Below are 23,978 nucleotides of genomic sequence, written 5' to 3' on the forward strand. Positions count from 1 at the left end.
TTTCTGCGACATTTGTAACTAAACCTCAGGCAGGAGGCTGAGGCAGGGGCTCTCCAGCCATGCTGAGAGAAGGGGAGGGGACCTGTGGCATCATGAGGAAGGGTGGCCTTGTGTTTTGTTTTGTTTTGTTTTTGAAACAGAGTCTTCCTGTGTTTCCCCGGCTGGAATGCAGCGGTGTGATCTCTGCTCACTGCAGCCCCAACCTCCCAGGCTCAAGCCACCCTCTCACCTCCCCACTCCAAGTAGCTGAGACTACAGGTGTGCACCACCACACCCAGGTAATTTTTATTTTTTGTAGAGACGGGTTCTCACTATGTTGCCCAGGCTGATCTTGAACTCTTGGGCTCAAGCGATCCTCCAGCCTTGGCCTCCCAAAGTGCTGGGATTCCAGGTGGGAGCCAGCACACCCAGTGCAGCCTGTTTCTTCACCTCTCAACTGAGAAGCATCTCTGCATGCTGGCTAAATACTGAAAAGAGCAGACAGAGGAAGAGAGCAGCACTTATATTCTAATAAAAACTAACATGGTTTTAGGTGGGGTGCGGAGGTTCACACCTGCAATCTCAGCATTTTGGGAGGCCAAGGTGGAAGGATCCTCTGAGGTCAGGAGTTCGAGACCAGCCTGACTGACATGGTAAAACCCAATCTCTACTACAAATGCAAAAATGCATGATAGTGGGCACCTGTAATCCTAGCTACTCAGGAGGCTGAAGCAGGAAAATTGCTTGAACCCGGGAGGCAGAGGTTGCAGTGAGTCGAGATCCTGCCACTGCACTCCAGCTTGGGCAACAGAGCAAAACCCTGTCTCAAAAAAAAAAAAAAAAAAAAAAAATTCCACAAAGCATTGAATTGGCCTGAAGACTGGTTTGCTCTGCCCTGTTAAAGGGAAGAGGATGAGGGGAAAAAAAGGGGATTAAAAAGTGCCAGCAACTTTGGAAAATAAATCACTGCTGTTTAGATTCTTGCCCTGTAATCAACATTCCCAGTTGCTCTTCCAGAGGTCTGGCCCAGCCGGTGCTCGGCGCAGCCTGATACCTCCTACCTCCTGGCTGGTTTATCTTGTAAAGGGAATATTTGGAAAATATTACACCCTATTCTGCAAGTGCTCAGTGACTCTATTCAGCACAGCTCCTGGCTCTCATGGAGGGCTGGGGTGGGACACAGGCATTAGAACACCTAACACTAGGAAGCTCCTATACTGAACCTGGTCTTACCTCAGGTTAGACCATGTCCTGATGTCCTTTGGCTAAAATAGAGAGCTGCCAGACGGTGACGTTTCAGTGTAAAGACAAGGCTTGTTTCAAATATTTTGAGTAACTTTTTCCACCCAATAAATTTGTCTTGAATACTCTGAATCCTCTCCCCTGTGTATGCCCAGGGCAATCAAATTCTTCCTAGGCCCCAGGGAATGAGGCCTTGCTGCCCTCCAGTCAAGGCACGTCCAATTCTCCTGTCCCTCTGAGTGTCACCACTGCCCTGCCTTCTTAAAGCCATGAAGAGGGAGAAGACAGCCTCTCCAGCCACCAGGAGCCTTCTGTTCTGAGTATGTTGGCCCAGGGCTCAGAAGTAAAAAGGAAGGCTGGGTGCAGTGGCTCACACCTGTAATCCCACTTTGGGAGGCTGAGGCGGGTGGATGACCTGAGGTCAGGAGTTCAAGACCAGCCTGACCTACATGGTGAAACCCTGTCTCTACTAAATACAAAAAATTAGTGGGGCATGGAGGTGCGTGCCTGTAATCCCAGCTACTTGGGAGGCTGAGGCAGGAGAATCACTTGAACCTGGGAAGTGAACATTGCAGTGAGCCAACAGCATGCCACTGCACTACAGCTTGGGCAGTAAGAGTGAAACTCCGTCTCAAAAAATATAAAATAAAAAAATAAAAAGCGTTTGCTTCTTCTAATAATAATAACGACAACAACAATATCAGCAAATATTCTACTGCTTATGCTGCCCCAGGCCTACACTAAGCACCTTCTATGTCATCTCATTTAATCCTCGCACTGCTCCTGTAGGACTGGTGTGGCTATGCTATGCCCATGTTTCAGAGAAGACTAAATGTTAGTGAACCTGCCTAGTCTCCCAGTGAGGCGGAATCCACTTTTCAAGCCCTTAACATTCCAGCTCCTCCAAGAATCCCTGGCCTTGAAAGGGGAACAGTGGCCATACATGATGGGGGTTCGTCAGGTCACTTGTTGCCCTACAAGGTTGATCGGAGGTATCTTTTTTTTTTTTCTTTTTTTGAGATGGAGTCTTGCACTGTCACCCAAGCAGGAGTGCAATGGCGCAATCTTGGCTCACTGCAACCTCCATCTCCTGGGTTCACTTGATTCTCCTGCCTCAGCCTCCCAAGTAGCTTGGATTACAGACACACACCACCATGCCCAGCTAATTTTTTGTACTTTTAGTAGAGACGGGGTTCCACCGTGTTGGCCAGACTGATCTCGAACTCCTGACCTCAGGTGATCTGCCCACCTCGGCCTCCCAAAATGCTGGGATTACAGGTGTGAGCCACCATGCCAGGCCAGATCTGGGGTATCTTTATTTTCCTCTCCATGCAACACTCCATCTCAACGCCCTCACCCCAGGAAGCCTCCTCCCTCCAACTGTACCAGAACCCACTGACCAAGCCCCCACCACCAAGTCCTCTCTGGTTCTCTCAGTATTCAAAGTGTGACCCACAGAGCAGCAGTCCGGGCACTTTGTGGGGGACGCAGACTCTCTGATCCTCCCCCAAATGCACGTTTTAACAAGACTCCAGGTGGCCCTAGTGTACCTAGGGGCTCTGTAGTTGGTTTCTTCCTGTTGTAAAGGAAATGAAAAACTCTCAGGACCCTAATTCACGATGGCAACAGGAAAAAAATTAAGCTAGGAGCTGAGTCAGGCAAGAAGCTGCCTTTCTGTTTGTTCCTAAGCTGATAGCTACAGATAAAAGGTTAAATATCCCCACAGGCAGTTACTCTCTGTTGGCTGTATGTAAAGCACCAATTTACAGAGTGCTGGAGGAAACGAACTGATTGTTCTCTGCCTGCTCCTTTTCCCTTGCAACAAGTAGATTCCCATGCCCTTCCTCTTTCCCCTCCAGCCCACTTTCCCCTTTAAACACTGCAGCCCTCAACATCATCTTTGGAGAAAGGCATAGAACACAGACGGTTTCTGTGATTCCGTGTTTCTTCCTCCCAGGATGTCCTTAACCTTAGCAAAATAAACTTCTCAGCTGACTGAGACCTGTCTCCGATGCTTTTTGGCTAACACTGTATACAACTGAGCCGTTGATGGTCATGGTTTCCTACAGTCCTGGAATCGTTTGTTAGGCAGCTGCTTTGTCTTTCCGGAGAGGTTCTAAGCGGAACTTTCATTTGTCCAAATCACCCAAGACTGTCTAAACTGCCTACTGGTTCGAGTATCGAGTAGAGCTGGTGATTTGGAGTCGTTGCCCCCAGCAGACGATCATCAGAAGCCCCGCTGAATGGTGGCCGAACTGTCACTATAATGCCAGTGGCTCCATGGCTTCTCAGACCCCTGCCCTTGCTGGTGTCCTGAAGGTGCATAAAGGAACACTTGTCTAAGGGGAAGCCTCAGGGAAGACCTTGCTGTGAGGTTCATGAAAGAAGCGACACTTGGATTTTTTAAGCTAAAAGAACCCAGCCCCAACTCTGGAATTCTCCCCTGGGGCTGCCTCTCTGGCCCCACAGCTCAGGTGTCCCAAGCACATCCAAGGCTCAGTGCATTCTTGGCGGCACAGCCCCGCTGAGTCAAAGGGGAAGGCGCCTCCCGCAGGCTCTGGAATTTCAGAGCCCTGTCGGTGAAAGACTCTATAGGAATCCTGCCGTCTCTGCTGGCTACTGCCAAGTCCCCACGTTGTACTTCTCTCCTGACCTCTTAGGCAGCGCGCTGTCTTCTTAATCATCCCTTTAACATGTGCATTGGCCCTCAAAGAAAAATTACATATTTACTCTTTCTCCCTTCCTGTGAGAGCGGTGGGGCCCACCCCTGCCTGCTGGTCGCAGTTTCTGTGACTCACTGCGGGAGGTAGGGAAGGATTTGTGGTCTTTGGAATGCAGGTGTGGGCCGCACCTCCAGAACGGCTTGCTGATAAAGGAGAGTTGTGGGAAGGCAAACCTGTTAAGTAACAGCACGTGGTGGGGGGTGGGTGTGTGGTGTGTGTGTGGGTGTGTGTGGGTGTATGTGTGTGGTATGGGGGAGGGTGTGCAGTGAGCATGTGATGTTGGGGGGTATGTGTGTGGTACACGGTGTGTGCATAGTGTGTGGCGTATGGTTTAACATGTGCGTGCATGGTGTGTGGTGTGTGTGTGGAGGTGTGTGTATGTGTGTAGTATATGGTGTGTGAGTGTGTATGTTGTACCGTGTGTGGGGGGTGTGTATGTGTGAAGTATATGTGTGTGGTATATGGTGAGTGTGTATGTTGTACCGTGTGTGTGGTGTGTGTATGTGTGAAGTATATGTGTGTGGTATATGGTGAGTGTGTATGTTGTACCGTGTGTGTGGTGTGTGTATGTGTGAAGTATATGTGTGTGGTATATGGTGTGTGAGTGTTTGTGAATGTTGTTCCATGTGTGCATGGTGTGTGGCATGTGTGCATGTGTGAAATATATGTGCGTGGTATATGGTGTGTGAGTGTGTATGTTATACTATGTGTGTGGTGTGTGTGCATGTGTGAAGTATATGTGTGTGGTATATGCCTGTGCACAGTGTGCATGGTGTGTGTTTGTATGTGTGTGGTGGGGTGTATGTGGTGTCTCTGTGTGTGTGATGTAAGAGGGGGTGTGTGTGTGTGTGTGTGAGATGAGGGATAAATGTGGTATGGGGTGCTCGCAGGTGTGCTATGTGGTGTGGGGGTGCATGTGGTGAGTGAGGGGTGTGGTGTGTGCCTGCTCCTCCTTCAGCCCCTTGGAGGAGAGGGCCTTCTCTGCTCTGGTAGCCTTTGGCAGGGCCAGAGTGCCAGAACATTCTCTCTTAATGAGTATCTCCTAGTCTATTGGGTGCAGCCCCAGGCTTGCCCTTGCAGAGAATGTACCTCCTCGTGGTGGGTGCAGTTGGCGTCAGAGTGTCTTGCCCAGTTCTCCGAGAAGGCCGGTCCCAGGCTTTCAGGGTGTGGGTCTGGAGGTAGCCTCAAGTCAAGCCAGGGAGGCTAGCCTCAGCCTCAGTATGACTCCAGCTTAAGGACAAGGGGCCCTGGGTCTGGGCGGGCCTCTGCACTCACTTACGTGTGCAAGGCCCTCGAGCCTTGGTCCATGTCCAGACCAGACAGCCCAAGATCAAGGAGAGCACAAATGCCAGAACTTCCTTTCCCTTCTCTGTTTGGGAGCTGCTGTTGTAATAGGGTTAGGAGCGTGAATTCTGGAGCTAGTCCTCTGCTTCCAATCTTAGTAGATACAGCGTCTTGAGGCAAGTTAACCTCCCTGTGCCTCAGTTTCTTCCCTTATAAAGTGGACAACAGTAGCATCCACCTCATAGAGTAGTTGTGAGGAGTAGAAGGATTAGTTCATGTGAGCAGCTTAGAACAGTAGCTGGCATATAGTAAGCTAACCATTATTGTTGGGAACATGAATATGTCCTAGAGTATGGCTGGGATGGGATAAGGGAGGCATTTTAACTCTCCAAAACCCAGGAGAAGAAGTTCATCCAAAGATGTTTCTATACTGTTGAAATGAAAGACCTGCAGGACACTTCCTGTTCTTGGGGGTACATTTTTAGATAGCATGTTAGCAAAGGCCTAATGCTGCTTTAGGAGAAGACATTACCTTAGGGAAAAATAATAAACCTATGGGCCAGTACTTTCCATTTTTAGAATTAACTCCATGGTCTCTAAAATTAAAAGGGTATCAGGCCAGGTGCAGTGGCTCACACCTGTAATCCCAGCACTTAGGGAGGCCGAGGCAGGTGAATCCCTCGAGGTCAGGAGCTCAAGGTCAGCTTAGCCAACATGGTGAAACCTCATCTTCTACTAAAAATTAGCCAGGCATGGTGGCAGGCACCTGTAATCCCAGCTACTCAGGAGGCTGAGCCAGGAGAATCGCTTGAACCCAAGAGGCAGAGGGAGGTGGAGGTTGCCATGAGCCGAGATCGCACCACTGCCCTCCAGCCTGGGCAACAGAGTGAGACTCCGTCTCAAAAATAAATAAATAAACAAACAAATAAATCTATGTAACTGGAAAATGCAACACTATATTAATCATTTGTGCATCCATTCATTTACTAAACAAGCATTCATTTATTAATATCAACTATATGCCAAGTTTTATGTTAGATTGGTATTTAGGCTATAAGGATGTGAGAGATATATGGCCCTGTCTTAATGGGACCACAAGCAATCTACAACACTTTACATTATAATAGGTCAATAAAAGAAGAAATATAGAAGATATCATAACATATTTACATCAGGATCTGTTAACTAGTTGGAAATTATAAAAGCACATCTTCTAACACCCCCAAACACAAACAAGCTCTCTGTTGAGAAGTTCAAAAGCACATTCATAACTCAGTTGGGGGTAATTTAGAGGTTTATAGCCAGACAAGCCAAACAACAGAAGTCATTTGCAAAAAGGAAAGAACTGTATCTCCTCAGGCAAATGATTTCTAGAGGTGGCAATGTACAAAAGAATTCAAAAATAGAACAGCCTTCCCTTTCATAAACACTGTTTACTATAATACCACATATTCACATAAACTCAGTGTGTACTTCTTGTACCAAGAAAATGTACTGCTTTCATTAAACAAAAAGAGCACTCTAGTGCTTTAGAGGAAAGGAATTGTTGTCACATAAAACCTATTGCCTAGCAACAAAACAGCAACTCATCACACCTTTCCTCCAGCCATGGACAGCCTCACCCTCTTGCCTGCTCATTCCTCTCGACTCCAGAGTTCTTTTAATAGTATCCGTGGTTGGAATAATTGAATTTTAAGTCTTAAACACCAGTCAGTATAAAGTCCTGCCAATTGCTAAGCATTTAATCATATAGTCATAGCTTCTGAAATGGCCGCATTATAAAACAAAAAAACCATGGGGCTGGGTTTCCTTTTCTCTTCTTTTTCCTATCCTGAAAACCTCTCAGGCAGTGTCCTGAGACACTGTCTCTGCCAGGAGCGCCGGATGGTCCTTCTCTGTCTTTCATGCTTCATGTGAAGATGGAATCATGCAACATAGCCCTTCTTTTCAGAGTCTAAACCCATTGTAAAAACCCAAGTCCGTTTCAATGCCAGATTCATTTCATTGCCTATTGCTAAATCCAAATGAGCAACTCATCTCACTTTCAAATGTTATGTCTAACAGAACCATTGGCCACGATGTTTGGAAGCGAGTTGCTAACCAACATTCTATAGAACAGTGTATTCAGTGATATGACTCACAGATAAATTACTTCACCCTCACAGACCTCAAACTGGGTGTGCCGCTTGCTGTAGATTGACTCAGTGCTTAACCCTTTCAAGTATAGGGAAATTCTCACCAGTCTTCTTTTTCCACAAAGTCTCATACATTTCTGAGTTGGGCCAAGGGTGTCTATAGAAAGCAGAAACAGAAAACGGCAGGACATAGGGCACTACTGCCTCTTAGATTACGATTTGCTGTTCCTCAGTACTATAGGTTTCAACCATCAACAGGGGCAGTGATTCTAGGGAAATGCTAATTTCAGCAGTTCCACAATTAGACGCAAAAACAGGAATAACTCTTTCATCTCTCGTGATATGGGCAGATTTACTCTCCAGAGTTCAATATTCCATGAGATTAAACATGTCGTTCTGTGCCATGTGTCACCCTTTTGGAAACAGGCTTTAAAATGTGTTTTTCTTTGTCACATTCCAAGGTCTCAAACCTCTAATGCCAGTTGAAGGCCTGAATAGGAGGAAGAGGTCTGTATACTCCATTCTGCGTATGTTCCGCCTAAATATCTGTACACGTTCTCTTGCACAAATGCACAGGGATCTCTCTGTGTCATCAGTGTGAATATTCAGCGGCAGTCATCAAGGACAGATTCCAGATGCCCCCATTTCTTTGTGATTTGGTGATCTGTCATTTTCTTCCAATCTTCTTTCCCTCAAGATCAGTTTTGTTGTTGTTGTTGTTGTTGTTGTTGTTGTTGTTGTTGTTGAGCTGGAGTCTCGCTCTGTTGCCCAGACCGGAGTGTAATGTCGCCATCTCAGCTCACTGCAACCTTTGCCTCCTGGGTTCAAGCAATTCTCCTGCCTCAGCCTCCTGAGTAGCTAGAATTACAGGCACCTGCCACCATGCCCAGCTATTAAAATCAGTTTTAATAGACATTCAATAATTTGTGGTCACAGCAAAAGCAAAAATATTTCATCTGGGCTCTGAAATGTTGGATTTTTTTTTTTTTTTTTTTTTGAGACAGTCTCTCCCTGTCACCCCGGTTGGATTGCAGTGGTGTGATCTCGGCTCACTGTTACCTCCGCCGCCTGAGTTCAAGTGATTCTCCTGCCTCAGCCTCCAGAGTAGCTGGGATTACAAGTGCACACCACCACACCTGGCTAATCTTTGTATTTTTAGTAGAGACAGAGTTTCACCATGTTGGCCAGGCCAGTCTCAAACTCCTGATCTCAGGTAATCCACCCACCTTGGCCTCCTAAAGTGCTGGGATTACATGCATGAGCCACTGCTCCTGACATAGCATAGTCTTAATACTGTTAATGGCTTATGATTTCTGCAAGAATTAAGAAGAACTTAGAGTCATAAGCCGACCCAAGAAACTAGAAAAGTTGTTTTAAGGGATACATTTACTTCTTCATCACCTAAGCCCCCAGATGTGTTGGCTGTGCCCCAGACCCTGGCATGAAGTGAGGCTCTGCCTCCTGGAACACATTCTCAGGCCAGCACAGAGGGGCTCAGGGTGGAAGGGCGTTGCCTTGGAGACACCTGGACTCTTTATTCTTCCTTCTGGATGACCTCAGGCAAGTTTCTTCATGTCTCTTACTCTCAGGTTTCTTTCCTATAAAAATTAAAATTATCACAATCCCTATCTCTATTTGTATAGGCTAAGTAAATCACATTGATAACATTCTTAGTACAGTGCCTGGCATGTGCTAAGTGCTCAGGAAACACTGGTTGTGATTCGTAAGAAGTGCGCTGTGGTTTGGAATTATCAAATGAAACCTGGGCTTTGAGAGTAGGAGTGCTGGCCAGTTTGGTTTGTGGTTTACTCAGGCTGCCACACACAATTCCACAGACCGGGACGCTCAAACAGCAGAAATCTATCTGCTCATCATTCTGTCAAATAGAAGTCTGAGACGAAGGTGTCTGCAAGGCTGGTTTCTTCTGAGGTCTCTCACTTTGGCTTGCAGGTGACCATCTCTGCCTGTGTCTCCACGTGGTCGTCTCCCCGTACCTGTCTGTCCAGATTTCCTCTTCTTCTAAATGCACAAGTCATATTGGATTAGTGCACACCTAATGATCTAATTTTAATTACCTATTTGAAGACCCACATACAGTCACATTGCTACATACTGGGGAGTTAGGATTTTCTCATCTTAAATCTTAACAGAGGATTTTGTGTATGTGTGTGGGATTCAACCGATTCAACCCCTAACAGTTTATACATCTATATAATTTGCTTGGGACTTTTCAGGAAAATTAGATGGGACTGGGTGCAATGGCTCACACCCGTAATGCCAGCCCTTTGGGAGGCCGAGGCTGGCAGATCACCTGGGCTCAGGAGTTCGAGACCAGCCTGGCCAACAGGATGAAACCCTGTCTCTACTAAAAATACAAAATTAGCTGGGCATGGTGGCACATGCCTGTAATCCCAGGTACTTGGGAGGCTGAGGTGGGAGACTCCATTGAACCCGGGAGGCAGAGGTTGCAGTGAGCTGAGATTGAGCCACTGAACTCCAGTCTGGGCAATAAGAGTGAAACTCCATCTGAAAGAAAAAAAAAAAGGAAAGAAAGAAAATGAGATGGGCTTTGTTTGATGAGACCAGGAAAAGGCACGCTCTCTGCCCTGCCCTGCCCACCACCAACTCTGCTCAGGCTTGGCCCACGAGGGGGCCCGCTGGCTGCTGGTACAGGTTGTTACAGGGGATCTTCTAACACCGCACAGGTACCAAAATGCACAGCCCCATGGGTTATGTGCTAATTTGTATCTCCTCAGATTCCTATGTTGAAATCCTAACACCCGATGCTTCAGAATGTGACCTTATTTGGATTGTGATAGGGTCTGTAGAGAGGCAGTCAAGCTTAAAATGAGGTCATTAGAGTGGGCTCTATTCCAAAACGCCTGGTGTCATAAAGGGGAAATTGGGGTTCAGAAACACACATAGAGGAAGAGGTTGGGAAGAAAATGACAGAGCAGCCATCTAGAGGGCAGAGGGAGAGGCCTGGACAGATCCTTCCTCAGACCTCAGGAGGAGCCCGCCTGTCCACACTTCCATCCCAGACTTCTTTTTAAAAAATACAGGCAGGGTCTTTCTCTGTTTTCCTGCTGGTCTCAAACTCCTGGCCTCAAGTGATCCTCCCTCCTTGGCCTCCCACAGTGCTGGGATTATAGGTGTGAGCCTCTGCACTCAGCAGGTCCCAAGCTTCTACCCCTAGAAGATGAGAAAATACATTTCTAGTGTGTCAGCCAGCTGGTCTGTGGTACTTTGTTATGGCGACCCTAGCAAACAAACATACCATGCTTTCTTCATGTATTTGACAACCATTTAATCAGTTTCTCTGGTATGTTGGCCCTGAAGACACAGTGAATAATAATACACATTTCCCACCTTTGAGAAGCTTGTAGTTGGCCAGGTGTGCTGGCTCAGGCCCGTAATCCCAGCACTTTGGGAGGTCAAGGCGGGCGGATTACCTGAGGTCGGCAGTTCAAGATCAGCCCGGCCAACACAGTGAAACTCTGTCTCTACTAAAAATACAAAATTACCTGGGCATGGTGGTGCATGCCTGTAATCCCAGGTACTTGGGAGGCTGAGGCAGAATTGCTTGAACCCGGAAGGCAGAGGTTGTGGTGAGCTGAGATCTTGCCATTGCACTCCAGCCTGGGCGACAAAAGCGAAACTCCATCTCAAAAAAGAAAAAAGAAGCTTATAGACTCCGCAGGGGAACAATTACGTTTGAAAAATCATTTGGGTTCAATGTAGCTGGTATTCCATTTCCTTATAAATTGGGAAATACATTTTCAGCTTTTATTTTATTTTTGCAGCAAAACGCTGACTTTTGCTAAGAAGGAGTCACTCTTTGCGGGGTTAGGGGATGTTAGGCCGCACTCAAGCCTCCTGTCCAAGTCATCTAACTCCTAATCCAATTCAGCTGCCCCCAAATTTCTCCTCTGCACAGGATCAGAGAGTCTTGGGGAAGGTAAATCAGATCTTATCACAGCTCAACCCATCCCCTCTCTGGCTTAAAGCACTTCAGTGACTTCCCGTTTTCCAAGGTAAGTCAGATTCCATAACACGTATGCCCTGGCGCAGTCTCCAGCCTCTGCGCTGCTGGCTTTTTCCCAACCCAGAAACTTTGGTTTCTCTTGTGCCTGCATCTCTCTTCCCCTCTCTGTTGACCTGGTTCATCTACAACCCTCTAGATCTTAGTTTATTCATCATTTCTTCTAGGGAGCTTTCCTTGAGCACCCAGCTTAAAACAAATCTCCCTTGTAATAACTCCAGCACTACGTGCAGCAAGTACATCTTCTTTTCACAGTTGAAATGTTTCCATTATTTGTGCATTGGTTTGATAACTCTAAGCTCGTGACAGCATGTTCATATTCCTGCACTAAAATATCCTTAGTGCTCCAATACATGGTAAGAACTCAAACAATATTGGTTAAGTGAATCAATGAGTAAATGAGTGAATGCGTAATCCTAACCCTTAGAATTTCTGACTGGGGAAGCAGTTATAGTATTTGGAAAACAGGACCAGGTGTAGTGGCTCACACCTGTAGTCTCAGACTTTGGGATGCTCAGGCAGGTGGATCACCTGAGTGTTCGAAACCAGCTTGGACAACATGGCATAGAGTAAGTAGACTAAGTAGAGTAAAACTCTGTCTCTACTAAAAATACAAAAAAAAGTTAGCCAGGCACGGTGGTGCACACCTGCAGTCCCAGCTACTTGGGGAGGCTGAGGAGGGAGGATCATTTGAGCCTAGGAGGTCGATGCTGCAGTGAGCTGAGATCACGCCATTGCATTCCAACCTGGACTACAGATGGAAACCCTGTCTCCAAAACAAACAAACAAACAAACAAACAAACAAACAGAAAGAAAAATAGTAAAGTACTAGTAAATACAGGAAACTGTATACACATTTGAGTGCTATTGTGTCAACAAATTTTTTGCAAAGTTATTTGTCATTGAGAAGCTCATTTTATCTGTGAAAATTAAATTTCTTCTATAACACTTTGAATACATTTCCCAAATATTTACTTAACATTCTATTCATTAGAAAATCTCTCACTCCACTTTCAAACAATTTTTTTTTTTTTTTTTTTTTTTTTAGAGACAGAGTCTCACTGTGTCACCCAGGCTGCTGTGCAGTAGTGCAATCATAGCTCACTGCAGCCTTGAATTCCTGGGCCCAAGTAATCCTCCCTCCTCAGCCTCCCATAGAAAATTTTTAAGTAATTCTAATCTATTTTTTAAAGAAACAACGAAACACCAATTGACTCTTGACAAACCACCAGATTTCATTGCTGGACTAAGAAGTTTCTAGACCTTCTGGATTTAATTGAATCTTGAATGAGTGTCGAGGAACTGTAGGGCAAAGGGCGTCTGCTCCATAGTTGATCCAAGAAATGTTTAATGGGTTGTACTGGTTTACAGAGGATTATGAGTCCAGAGGCCCAGCCCTGCAAGAGTTCGTAATCTGCCATGTTGCAGGCGAGTGTAAACAAATGGTACAGTGCAGCAAGATAAGTGCTACCAGCGGAATGTACAAAACGCGATCAACTGCACACAGCCCACGGAAAATATAAGACTCTTACACTATTACCCCAACTCTCCACATTTCCATAAGTGTTATGATTTGAGGATGAAATATACCGAATAGAACAAGACTTAATTCCCTTGATAGTCCACTAATTTCATAGTTGTCCTTCCTTACCTTTCAGAAAAAGGGAGCTATTATGTTTCCTTATGTTTCTAGCTTTTGTGAAAAAAATCACCCTCTTCTGGTCATGACCTTGTCCTTGTCTCTGTCTTCTATTCACCTCTGCCTCCCTGTAATGAATAATTATTTTTTAACTTTGTGGTTGCTCTTCTGGCACTGGGTTCCCTAAGGGAGATGAACTAATATTTGTTAAATCCCCTGATTTTTGTGTGAATCCTCCTTGATCCCTAGCTTTTATAGAAATAGAAAATAAGCAATTTAAGAGTCTGGAGTAAATGGGGAAGTCAGAATCCTGATGTACAGGCTCAACCTTTCACTTAGGTTTGGGCTGAATGTAATGAAGCTCTCTACAAACGATGTGGAAATTGAAATAGAAAATGAATATGTTACCCGTTTAGTGCAAATGTTCTGTTAGGCACAAGCATAATTTATCATTAAGTGCTTCTCTTCTAATGCCACTGGGTATAATTGTGTTGAGTCAAAATGCTTTTGGCTAATATACTTTTTAATCCATAAGGCCCAATTAGGTTTTGAAAATACTAATAAATATAGCTATTATAAAATATCTGCATTCATGATTTACAGAAAGTAGAGTTTTATTTATTTATTTATTTATTTATTTTTTTTTTTTTTTGAGACGGAGTTTCACTCATGTTACCCAGGCTGGAGTGCAATGGCGCGATCTCGGCTCACCGTAACCTCCGCCCCCTGGGTTCAGGCAATTCTCCTGCCCCAGCCTCCTGAATAGCTGGGATTACAGGCACGCGCCACCATGCCCAGCTAATGTTTTGTATTTTTAGTAGAGACGGGGTTTCACCATGTTGACCAGGATGGTCTCGATCTCTTGACCTCGTGATCCACCCGCCTCGGCCTCCCAAAGTGCTGGGATTACAGGCTTGAGCCACCGCGCCCGGCCTTATTTATTTATTTAAACAGGGTCTCACTCTGTCACCCAGGCTGGAGTGCAGTGGTGCGATCTCGGCTCACTGCAACCTCCGCCTGCCAGGCTCAGGTGATCCTCCCACCTCAGCCTCCCGAGTAGCTGAGACTACAGGCATGTACCACCATACCTGGCTAATTTTTGTATTTTTTGTAGAGATGGGGTCTCACTGTGTTGCCCGGGATAGCCTTGAACTCCTGGGCTCAAGTGATCCTCTCGCCTTGGCCTCTCAAAGTACCAGGATTACAGGCATGAGCCACCACACCCAGCCAAAAGTGGAGTTTCTTGTTATGTAATTAGCAAAAAAAAAGATGTTCCTTGTAGCAGCAGAGGCAGCTATGCAGGTGACCTGCAGGTGAGAGGACAGCCTCTTTCCTCACTAGGTCTCTGTTTCCTGGACCTCAGCAAGACTCTTTAGTTATGTGATAAGCCAAATGGTCATTCATTCACTCATCCAATCATTCATTCATCCAACTAATATTTATTGAGTGCCTTCAGTGTGCTAGGTAAAGTGTCTGCCTTCATGGAGTGTACGTTCTAACAAACAAAACAGACCATAATGTATGAACAAATAGCTATGTACGCTAATGTTGGGTAGAATTAAGTGTTATGAAGACGTTGGAGCAGAAGAAAGAGTTGGAGTTGAAGACAGCACTGCTTCAAATCGGGTGAACAAGGAAGGCTTTCTGAGGAAGCTGAATGTAGCAGATCCAAGAAGGAATTGAGAGACAGAGCCATTGAATACCCCCGGGTGTTGCAGGGGACGGTGTTCTCAACAGGGGGAGGAGCAAATGCCAAGGCATTAAGACGAGGGTGTGTCCAAGATCCAGTGTCTAGACACTTTTTCTTCCCTATTTTAATTGGATTGAAACCACCTTTGCAAAGATTGAAACAGTGAGAAAATTATGACAGTGAAAGAGATCTGTTGATCTAACTAACTCCATCTTGCCTTTAACCTCAAACTGCCTCTGGTCATTCCTGGGTTTCGTTCAAGCTAACTTTGGAAGAAATTTAGTTTATAATTTAAATGATAATACCCCTTCCCCAAAACTAAACCACCCTTGTAAAACTAACCAGGTTAGGAGGATGAGAGGGTTCTGAACTCTGCTAAAATGCAGGCATGAATGACTACCAGCTGCCCTTGCTGCCACCAACATGGAGACTTTGTACCGTGTCCTGTTCTTAGTCCTCGAATGTCTCAACCTGAAGCTGAAGAAGCTGCCCTGGCTTCGCTTGCCGTTGGCCATGACTGTGTACGCTCTGGTGGCGGTGTCTTACCTCCTCATCGCCGGAGGAATCATTTATGATGTTATTGCTGAACCTCCAAGTATTGGCTCTATGACTGACGAACATGGGCGTCAAAGTCTATTTTACAAAGTAAATAGATAATATATTATGGAAGGACTTATATCCAGCTTCCTGTTTACAATGGAAGGTTTAGGTTTCATAATACTGGACCAACTGAATGCACCAAATATCCCAGAATTCAATAGATGTCTTCTTCTATTCATTGGATTCATCTGTGTCCTATTGAGTTTTTTCATGGCTAGAGTATTCATGAGAATGAAACTACCGGGCTATCTGATGGGTTAGAGTGACTTCGAGAAGAAATCAGTGGATACTGGATTTGCTCCTGTCAATGAAGTTTTCAAGGCTGTATCAATGCTCTAATATGAAATGTGGAAAAGAATGAAAAGCAGCAGTAAAAGAAATATCTAGTGAAAAAACAGGAAGCGTATTGAAGCTTGGACTAGAATTTCTGCTTGATATTAAAGAGACAACTTTATTGCAGTTTTTTTTTTTTTTTTTTCCTGCTGACCTATTGCTATGCTAACGATGTGGAGTGGCATTTTCTTCGTAGTTTTTCATTTCTTAAAGAAAATATACTCGGTATCTACAACTACAATATCAAATAAAGTGATTATTTTTTACAACCCCTTAACGTTTTTTGGAAATGACATTTCTGATTTTCAGAAATTAACATAAAACCAAGAAGCAAGATTCCATTAGCTGAGAACTCTGGACAGCTAATCAGCTTCATCTATGGTCCTTTGCCTTTAACTAGAGTACGTGATGGTAGATTATTTCAGATATGCATGTAAGACTGTTTCTTGAACAATAATATGTATGAAAGGAGCAGAAATAAATACTTTTTCTAATTCAAAAAAAAAACCAAAAATGACTACTAGCCATTATTCCGGAGGTCACAAGATATGCAACTTCCCTGACTACTCCTGTAAATGACATCACTTTTGGAGACCCTGAGACTGGCCATTTGAGATGGCTTGTCAGGCTTTTGCATTTCTGACTACCAGATGGCCCCAGCCAGACCAGCACCTCCTCTGGGGGTCCCCACCGAGAAGTGGACTGAGCACAAGAGGGCTGTTCTCCACACCCCTATGATTGCATCCCCAGCCAATCAGCACTCTCCCTTCCTTATCTCCCTGCCCACTAAACTGTACTTGACTCTGAACTGTACTAGCCTCCAAATTTTCAGGGAGATTGAGTAGTATCCCTTTTTCTATGCAAGGCCAGCCTCAAATCAATTAAACTTTTTTTTTTTTTTTTTTTTTGAGACGGAGTTTCACTCATGTTACCCAGGCTGGAGTGCAATGGCATGATCTCGGCTCACCGCAACCTCCGCCTCCTGGGTTCAGGCAATTCTCCTGCCTCAGCCTCCTGAGTCGCTGGGATTACAGGCACGCACCGCCATGCCCAGCTAATTTTTTGTATTTTTAGTAGAGACGAGGTTTCACCATGTTGACCAGGATGGTCTCGATCTCTTGACCTCGTGATCCACCCACCTTGGCCTCCCAAAGTGCTGGGATTACAGGATTGAGCCACCGCGCCCGGCCTAAACTCTTTCTTTACTGCAATGCCATGGTCTCCATGGATTAATCTTGTCTGAGCAGCAGACAGGAAGAACCTGTCAGGTGATTATAAAACCAGGAGCAACACATTCAAAGTTAATCTCCAATGAGATCAACCGTTTTCTAACTTTGGTGTTGCTCAATGATTCATTAGACTTATCAGCGCTCAATATGAATTTGTTAATCTGGAAAGACGTAAGACATTTATTTCCCACTCTTTTATACCTTCCAGTAGTGACTATGTGTATGTGGAGGAGGGTAGGGGATTCAGACAAGTTCAAACAAATAAGAGGGAACAAAAATTACTGGTTGAAAAAATTCACCCTTGCAAGCGTGGAGGCTTGAGTTTGTAATCCTAGCACTTTGGGAGGCCAAGGTGGGAGAATCACTTGAGCCCAGGAGTTCAAGACCAGCCTGGGCTACAAGGTGAAACCCCAACTCTACTAAAAATACAAAATTTAGCCAGGCGTGGTGGTGCACACCTGTAGTCCTGCTACTCAGGAGGCTGAGGCAAGAGGATCGCTTGAACCTGGGAGGTGGCGGTCGCAGTGAGCCGAGATTGCTCCACTGCACTGTGGCCTGGACAACAGAGTGAGACTCCGTCTTAATAAAAAAATAAAAACTCCTTTAAAAAGGACAGATTCCCTCTGCACGTGTCTTTTACCCCATGTCTCTCTCCCTCTTCCTGCCCTAATCAGATAGGATGCTAGAGTCAGAAAGTTTATCTTGCAACCACCTGGGGACAAGCATGGAACAAAAGCTACATGGAAAGGATTGCTCAGCAGAAAGCTAGAGGCCACCTGGGTTCCTGATGGCCCTGTGAGCTGCACTCACCTGCTGAGACTATCAATCCACAGACTTCTTGTGTGCAGAAAAGAAACCAAAAGAAATCTCTGACTCGGCTAAGCAATTCATCAGGTGTTCTATTCTCAGCCAATTAATACCAATTGATACATTCTTACGTGGGGATGTATTCTTTCAAGTTTGAAGATGGAGTTGATTGTTAATGGAATGTGGTCAATGTCCTCTGGGCCCAGTCTCTCCTTCTCCAATCTCTTGGTTCTGCCTTTCTTGCATTTTACTCAGTTTTCAACTGGGCTCCCTCCATGTGGTGTTTCTCGGCAGCACTACACTGATATCCTAATCAATTCTAACTAAAACTCCAGAACTGAGTCTTATTGAGAGAACTAAGGATCACTAGGGAACCAAGCCCTGAGAACCAGGGGATCCCGCCTTCCTATTGGTCATGTCCAGGTCACATGTCCAAACTTAGAACTAGGGTTCATGTCAGCTCCCCAAATCTCATGGGTCAAGAATGGAGAGTGAGCACATAGACCCCCAAGGCAAATATTGGTTCTGTTACTGAAAGAAGGGGGAAAATGCTGGACAACTAAAAACAAGAAATGCCTGTAATTGGCTCAGGTGGCACTTCTTTTATGCCATATAGTTATAGTTCAATTCTGTGTGATGTTTCTCCTTCCCTATTAGATTAGGAATTCCTTGACAGAAGGGAACATATTTATTTGATGACAGCCAACTCTTTCCTTCTGCTTCTCTGCTTTGTGCAATGCCTAGCATTTAGCTGGCAGTTACTGAATGGTTTTGTTTCCGTTTTTTTTTTGTTTTTTTTTTTTTTTTTGAGACGGAGTCTGGCTCTATTGCCCAGACTGAAGGGCAGTGGCACGATCTCACTGCAACCTCTGCCTCCCAGGTTCAAGCAATTCTCCTGCCTCAGCCTCCCAAGTAGCTGGTATTGCAGATGGCTGCTAACACATCCAGCTAATTTTTGGTGTTTTTAGTAGAGATGGGGTTTTACCATGTTGGTCAGGCTGGTCTTGAACTCCTAACCTCAAGTGATCCACCTGCCTCAGCCTCCCAAAGTGCTGGGATTACAGGCATGAGCCACTGTACCTGGCCCTGAATGGTTTTTGAATAAATAAATAATAGTTGATACTAGCAAGAATGGTTCAACTTATTACTGTGATTATAAATCACACTACACACAAGTTATTACTGTGATGATAAAATTAGATGATAAGTGAGTTAGATAAGTCCTATCAAAAGGCTTACTTACTTTGGCCAGGTGTGGTGGCTCACACCTGTAATCTTAGCACTTTGGGAGGCTGAGGCTGGTGGATCACTTGAGGTCAGCAGTTCAAGACCAGCCTGGCCAACATGGTGAAATCCCATCTCTACTAAAAATACAAAAGTTAGCCAAATCTGGGAGGTGGAGATTGCAATGAGCCGAGATCATGCCACTGTACTCCAGCCTGGGCGACAGAGTGAAACTCCACCTAAAAAAAAAAAGAAAAAGATGCTTACTTACTTTCAATGTATACTACTACTAAAATCCTTGGTTCCCTTTAAGGCAGACTATATAGATTAAATGTGATCTTGAAATTATCTAACATTTATAAGTTATAGGATTTCTTTACAGGTTTGTACACAGTTAATATTCCCCAAACACAGGACAGAATTAACTATACCTATATTTAAATATAGTGACAAAAAATAGGGACAGGAAATACAATCATTAAGATTAGAAAATAACTTTACATGTTATTTATTTATGGTGTTTATTTATGGTTAAAAATACACAATAGGCCAGGTGCAGTGGCTTATGCCTGTTATAGCAGCACTTTGGGAGGCCAAAGCAGAGGATGGCTTGAGCCCAGGAATTCAAGACCAACCAGGACAGCATGGTGAGATGCCATCTCTACAAAAAATTTAAAAATCAGCCAGGCATGATGGTGCATGCCTGTAGTCCCAGCTACTCAGAAGGCTGAGGCCAGAGGATCACTTGAGCCCAGGACTTTGAGGCAGCAGTGTAAAGTGGAAAGTTTATGGGAGTAAATGTCATACATTAAAAATTCTTCTACATTAAAAAAGAAGAAAGATCTCAAATCAACAACCCAACTTTATAACTCAAGGAAATAGAAAAAGAAGAACAAGCGAAACCCAAAGTTAGCAGAAACAAGGAAATAATAAAGATTAAAGCAGAAATAAATGAAACTAGTGATAGGGAAAAACAATAAATGAAACTAAGTTGGTTTTTTGAAAGAAATCAACAAAATTTATAAAACCTTAACCAAACTATGAAAAAAGGAGAAAATATTCAAATACATAAATTCAGATATGAAAAGGTGCATTGCAAGTAATACCACAGAAATAAAAAGGATTTTAAGACTACAATGAACAATTACATTCCATAGACTGCATAATCTAGAAGAAATGGACACATTCCTAGAAATATACAACCTACCAAAACTAAACCATGAAGAATAAAGAATCTGAACAGACCAATAACGAATAGGGAGATTGAATCAGTAATAAAAAGTTTCCAGCAAAGAAAAGGCCAGGACCAAGTGCCTTCTCTGAAGACTTCTATCCAACACTTAGAGAAGAATTCATACCAATCTTTCTGAAATGCTTTTAAAAAATGAAAGAAGCAGGAACATCTTCAAACTCATTTTATAAAGGCAAAATTACACTGACACTAAAACCAGACAAAGATTCAAGGCTGGGTGCGGTGGCTCACGCCTGTAATCCCAGCACTTTGGGAGGCCCAGCAGGGAGGATCACAAGTTCAAGAGATCAAGACCACCCTGGTCAACATGGTGAAACCCCTGTCTCTATTAAAAATACAAAAACTAACTGCGTGTGGTGGTTCGCACCTGTAATCCCAGCTACTCGGAAGGCTGAGGCAGGAGAATCGCTTGAACCAGGGAGGCAGAGGTTGCAGTGAGCCGAGATCACACCACTACACTTCAGCCTGGCGACAGAGTGAGACTCAGTCTCCAAAACAAACAAACAAACAAACAAAATTCAAGGAACAAAAACCTACAAACGAATATTACTGATAAATATTGACATAAAAGTCTTTTTTTTTTTTTTTGAGACGGAGTCACTCTGTTGCCCAGGCTGGAGTGCAATGGCACAATCTCGGCTCACTGCAACCTCTGCCTCCTGGGTTCAAGCAATTCTCCCCGCCTCAACCTCCCAAGTAGCTGGAATTACAGGTACCTGCCAACACACCCAGTTAATTTTTGTATTTTTTAAGTAGAGATGGGATTTTGCCACGTTGGCCAAGCTGGTCTCGAACTCCTGACCTCAGGTGATACTCCTGTCTCGGCCTCCCAAAGTGCTGGGATTACAAGCATGAGCCACCATGCCCAGCCTGATATAAAAGTCTTAACGTAAGTCCTGAAACTATAAGACTTCTAGAAGCAAGTATAGAGGAAACGCTTCATGTCATTGGATTTGGCAATGATTTCTTGAATACAACCACAAAAGCACAGATAACAAAAACTAAATTAGAATACGTCAATTTTTTTTTTTTTTTTTTTTTTTAGATGGTCTCACTCTTGTGGCCCAGGCTGGAGTGCAATGGCTCAATCTCTGCTCACTGCAACCTCTGCCTTCTGGGTTCAAGCAATTCCTCTGTCTCAGCCTCCCAAGTAGCTGGGAGTACAGGCGCATACCACCACGCCTGACTAATTTTGTATTTTTAGTACAGATGGAGTTTCACCATGTTGGTCAGGCTGGTCTCAAACTCCTGACCTCAGGTGATCCACCTGCCTCAGTCTCCCAAAGTGCTGGGATTACAGGCGTGAGCCACCACAACTGGCCCGATTATGTCAAATTTTAAAACTTCTGTGCAACAAGGGAAACAATCAATGGAGTGAAAAGGCAACCTACGCAATGGGAGAAAATATTTGTAAATCATATACCTAAGGGATTACTATCCAAAATATAGCAGATATATTTGGTCTTAAATAAACTAAAAAACAACTCAAATTGTTTGAAGCCTTCATTGTAAAATACAATACAATTACTTTTACCTTTGAAAAATTTGGGATTTCACATTTGAGTTCCACAAAATGCATCAGATGAGGGACTGTCCAGTCTGGAATCTTTCTAGGAAGTAATGTCATACACCTTCTCTGCAAAAAAAATCTCCATGGTTCTGGGACCTCTGCTTTCTGAACCAAGACATGCCACGGCAGACACCCTGCCAGACATGGTCCAGCCAAGTGTTTACTGTAAATAGATCTTTGGAGATGTTACATTCAACAGCGTTCTGGGACATGTGATTAAAGAGAGCAATGGGCTGAGGAGAAAACAACTCATTGAGACCCTTAGTTGTTAGGTTTCAGTTTTGGTTTTGGTTTTGGTTTTTTGAGACAGGGTCTTGCTGTGTGGCCCGGGCTGGAATGCAGTGAGCTGTGATTGTATTCATTTGTTTCCGTTTGTCTCCAGATATTTTTAAATTTCCCTTGTGATTTAGTCTTTGACCCACTAGCTGTTCAACAGTGGGTTAACTTCTATATATGAGTGAATCTTCCAGTTTTCCTTTTGTTTTTGATTTCTAGTTTCATTCCATTGTGATCAGAGAAGATATTTGGTATGATTTCAATGTTCTTAAATTTGTTAGCACTTGTTTTAGCCTAACATGTGATCTGCCCTGGAGAATGTGCCATGTGCACTTGAGAGGAAGTATATTCTGTTGTTGGATGAGTTGTTCTGTATATGTGTGTCAGGTCCATTTGGTCTATAGCGTTGGTCAAGCCTGTCGTTTCCTTATTAATTCTCTGTCCATATGATCTATTCATTACTGAATGTGGAGTATTGAAATCTCCAGCTAATTTTGTATTACCATCTATACTTTCTTTTCTTTGGACAGAGTCTTGCTTTGTCACCCAAGCTGGAGTGCAGTGGCACGATCTTGGCTCACTGCAACCTCCACTTCCCCGGTTGAAGCGATTATTCTGCTTCAGCCTCCAGAGTAGCTGGGATTACAGGTGCCCACCACCATGCCTTTCTTTTTTTTCTTTTTTCTTTTTGGTAGAGACAAGGTTTCACCATGTTGGTCTGGCTGGTCTTGAACTCTTAATCTCAAGCAATCCACTTGGCTTAGCCTCCCAAAGTGCTGGGATTACAGGCATGAGACACCATGTCCAGCCACTATCTATACTTTTAATTTTGTCAATGTTTGCTTCACATGTTTTGGTGCTCTGATGTTAGGTGCATATATATGTACAATTGTTATCTCTTCCTGATGAATTAACACTTTCATCATTATATGATGTTCTTCTTTGTCTCTTGTGACCATTTTTAATTTAAAGTTTATTTTGTCTGATATCAGTATGGCCACTACTGCTCTCTTTTGGTTACCATTTGCATAGAACATCTTTCTCTATCCTTTTACTTCCAGCCTATTTGGTCCTTACACCTAAGTGAGTCTTATGGACAGTACATAGTTTGGTCTTGTTTTTTTATCCATTCAGTCACCTCATGTCTTTTGATTGGGAAATTTAACCCATTTACATTTAAATTAATTGCTGATGGGGAAGGACTTCCTGTTGTTGTTTTTTAAATTGTTTTCTGTATGTCCTATAGTTATTTTGTCCCACTTTTTCTCTCTTGCTGCTTTCTTTTGTGTTTTGTTTTTTTGTTTGTTTGTTTTAATTAATTTTTTGGTGACATGCTTTGTTTCCTTTCTCATTTTCTTTTGTGTATCTTCTATAGGTATTTCCTTTGTGGTTACCACTGGGATAATATAAAATCTGTTTTTTGTTTTTTGTTTTTTTTGAGACGGAGTTTTGCTCTTGTTGCCCAGGATGGAGTGCAATGGCACAATCTTGGCTCTCTGCAGCAACCTCCACCTCCCAGGTTCAAGCAGTTCTCCTGCCTCAGCCTCCCAAGTAACTGGGACTACAGGCAAGCACCACCACATCCAGCTAATTTTTTGTATTTTTAGTAGAGAGGGTTTCTTCTCCATGTTGGTCAGTCTAGTCTTGAACTCCTGACCTCAGGTGATCTGCCTGCCTCGGCCTCCCAAAGTGCTGGGATTACAGGCATGAGTCACCGTGTCCAGCTGATATAAAATCTTTTATAACAATCACTTTTAAACTGATAAAAACTTCAATCACATACAAAAATTCTACTCCTTATATCTCCCCCACCCTTTGTTATCCATCACAAATTACATATTTTTATATTTTTATCCAGTAAAATAGCTTTATAGTTATAATTAGTTATTATGCTTTTAGTTTTTAAAATTCCGTACCAGAATTAAAGGTGATTTAGACACCATCATTACAGTA

General features: G+C 43.9%; 1 pseudogene across 1 annotated transcript; it reads left to right on the forward strand.

Moving 5' to 3' along the window:
• The first annotated feature begins 327 nt into the window (after positions 1-327).
• LOC116533432 lies at positions 328-16,163 on the forward strand (annotated as a pseudogene). Its single transcript, XR_004261291.1, has 2 exons — positions 328-391; positions 14,252-16,163. The product of XR_004261291.1 is annotated as an oligosaccharyltransferase complex subunit OSTC pseudogene (transcript).
• Positions 16,164-23,978: the final 7,815 nt, after the last annotated feature.

The sequence above is a fragment of the Sapajus apella genome, unplaced genomic scaffold (assembly GCF_009761245.1).
Source record: "Sapajus apella isolate SASKATOON/1434 unplaced genomic scaffold, GSC_monkey_1.0 scaffold82, whole genome shotgun sequence".
Lineage (NCBI taxonomy): Eukaryota > Metazoa > Chordata > Mammalia > Primates > Cebidae > Sapajus > Sapajus apella.